We start from the raw sequence: 3,307 nt of genomic DNA on the forward strand, positions 1-3,307 counted from the left end.
AATCTTCTGCTTCAGCACTACTTATCTCTCCTTTATCCAACTGCTTTAATTCATAAGCATTTTGGGACTACTCCCATACACAATCTAGAATGGTGATTTACTAGTACTCTTATTGACAGAATTGTTATATGCAAATTACTCCTGTGGAAAAATCATATCAAATTCTTTTGGCTTGTCTCCAACCAAATATCTTAGTAAATTTCCCAAACTCCTATTCACTACTTCTATTTTTCCATCAGTCTATGGATGATGTGATGAACTAAACTTCAAATTTGTCTTCAACTTCTTCTACAATGAATGCCAAAAATAACCAAAAAAATTGGTATCTCAATCTAAAACTATATTGTTTGGTAGACCGTGTAGTCTTACCACTTCTCTAAAAAATAACTCTACCACATGAACAACATCACTAGTCTTCTTGCAAAGAATAAAATGTGCCATCTTTGAAAACTTGTCAACCACCACAAAAATAGAATCATTTCCACACTGTGTCCTTGGTAGTTTGAGAACAAAATCCATGTTTACATCTTGCCATGACTTCTCTAGTATAGGTAATGGTTGATACAAACCTGTATTCTGCTTTACTCCTTTCACCATCTAGCATACTCTGCAACTCTACATAGACTTCTTCACATGTTGCTGCAACTATGGCCAATAATAATTCTCAGCAACCAAAATAATGGTCTTATCTTTTCCAAAATGTCTAGCCAATCCTCCACTATTCTTCTTGTTGATGAGATTCTCTCTCATTAAACTTTTGGGAATGTACAACTAGCTTCCTTTGAACAACATATGATCTTGGATCATGAAATCCAACCACTTTGTCCTATTAAATGTAATAAGTTTTGTACAAGCCTTCTATGTTTCACCAAAATCAGGATTATTTGGATACAAAGTACTAAGTTCCTTAAACCCAACCAACTCTATTTGCATTCCTATTAGCAAAAGTTGTCTTCTACTAAGAGCATTTGCAACTCTGTTAGACTTCCCACTCCTATGTTTCAAAATAAATGTATAGCTCTACAAAAACTCAACCCACTTCAAATGCCTTTGGTTTAATTTTCCTTAACTATTCAAATATTGCAAAGTTTGATGATCATTATACATAACAAACTCCTTAGGAAGAAGATAATGTCTCCACTTCTTCAATGCTGAAACTATAGCATAAAATTCTTGATTATAAATATAATATTTTATTTTTGCATCATTCAAATTCTCAATAAAATAAGCAATAAGTCTACCTTCTTGGCTCAAAATAGCTCCTATTGCAATACCACTAGCATCACAGTCTACTTGAAATAGCTTGTTAAAATAAGGAAGTGCTAAAATAGGTTGCTCAGTAACTTTCCATTTCAATAGATTAAAACTCTTATTTTCTCATGTGGTCCAATTAAATTCTTTCCTATCCCCTCTCATTATTTCAGTCAAGGGTCCACAAATACTTCTAAAACCTCTTATGAACTTTTTGTAAAAACTAGCCAGTCCATGAAAAGATCTTACCTCTATCGCACTCTTTGGAGTAGGCCATTCAAGGATAGCCTTCACTTTCTTTGGGTCCATTTTCATACCTTCTATTGAGACTACAAATCCCAGGTACACCAACTCCTTGTTTATAAAAATACACTTCGTCAGGTTTATCAACAACTTTTCTTTCCTAAACTTATTAAACACCTTGTGAATATGAATCAAATGCTCCTCCAACATCTTAATAAAGATCAAAATATTATCTAGGTAAATAATGACAAATTTACCCAAAAACTCCTTTAGTAACTCATTCATGAGCCTCATGAAAGTGCTCAATGCATTGGTTAACCCAAAAGGCATGACTAACCACCCGTACAATCCTTGTTTTGTCTTGAAAGAAGTTTTCCACTCATCACCTTCTCTAATATGAATATGATGGTACCCACTCTTTAGATCTATCTTTTTGAAATACTCAGCTCCACTCAAACAATCCATAATATCATCCATCCTTGGCAATGAAAATTTGTACTTGATTGTGATCTTGTTGATAATACAATAATTTATGCTCATCCTCCATTCTCCATTCTTCTTTGGTACTAATATGGCTGGTACATCACATGGACTTAGACTCTCTTGAATCAATTTGAATCTCTTGAATCAATCCCATCTAGAACAACTCATGAACTTGTCTGTTCAACTCTTCACTTCTTGTTGGTGTCATTTTGTGCATTGCGTTGTTTGACAAACTAACTCCTGGAAACAAATCCATCTAGTAATTGATCTTCCTTATTGGGGGCAATCCTCAGCTACATTGTCTAATACAACATCAAAAAAATCTTCCAACATATCTGCAACTTCTACAGGTACCTCATATACTTCTTCTTTGCTATCTTTTAGAATTACAACAAAACACATATGCTCATGCTTCATACCTTTCAAAAATTCTTTTCCATCAACAAAATATATTTTGGCAACACTACATACCTTTTCTTCTTTCTCCTTCAATGACTTCAACATATGTTTCACTCCATCCTTGGTCAGAGTGTAGTTATTTGCTTGCCCATCATGTGCAACATGCTTGTCAAACTGCCACGACCTACCTAGCAACATATGAAATATGTCCATAGGTATGATATCACAAAGTACCTCATCCTAGTAGCTTCAAATATTGAACTTCACTGAGCACTTCTCATTGACCACAACCTTGTAGTCATCTTGCACCCAAGAAATATGATATGACTGCAGGTGTTTCTGTCTCTTCAACTTTAGCTTTGTGACCATCATTTCTAACACCAAATTGTTAGTACTTCCACCATCAATGATTACATCACAACACTTATCTTCACATATGCACCTTGTGCAAAACAAGCTCCTTCTTTGATTAGGTTCATTCTCACCACTTAGTAGGACTCTTCTATTAACTAGGACTTCTCCTCTTTTAGCATCTTTAGAATGTGAGAATCTAGAAAATTCATCAACATGTGCAACTCTAGCCTAGCCATCTATTATTTGATCTATCCTTTCTTGGTGATGGGAAAATTCAAATGCTTTGTGCCCTTCTTCTCCATAGTTAAAACATTTCCTACAGAAGCCTCCTCTTCCAAATCCTTGTCCTCTACCTGTTACTCTCTAAAATTTATTATTCTAATCATGGAAATTATTGAAATTGTTTTCCCTCTAATTCCGAATGCTACTTCTAGCCTTATCCTTTTTCTTCTAATCATCATTATGGCCACCATAAGATCATTTGCCAAATCTTCCACCACAACCTCTTCCACTATTCTTGTTCTCAAACTTCTTTCTTAGTTTCTCCTCAGCTCTTAGGAAAAATTGGTATGCCTCC

This window comes from Cupressus sempervirens, chromosome 5 (assembly GCF_028749045.1).
Source record: "Cupressus sempervirens isolate cs-2001-9-10 chromosome 5, ASM2874904v1, whole genome shotgun sequence".
Classification (NCBI taxonomy): Eukaryota; Viridiplantae; Streptophyta; class Pinopsida; order Cupressales; family Cupressaceae; genus Cupressus; species Cupressus sempervirens.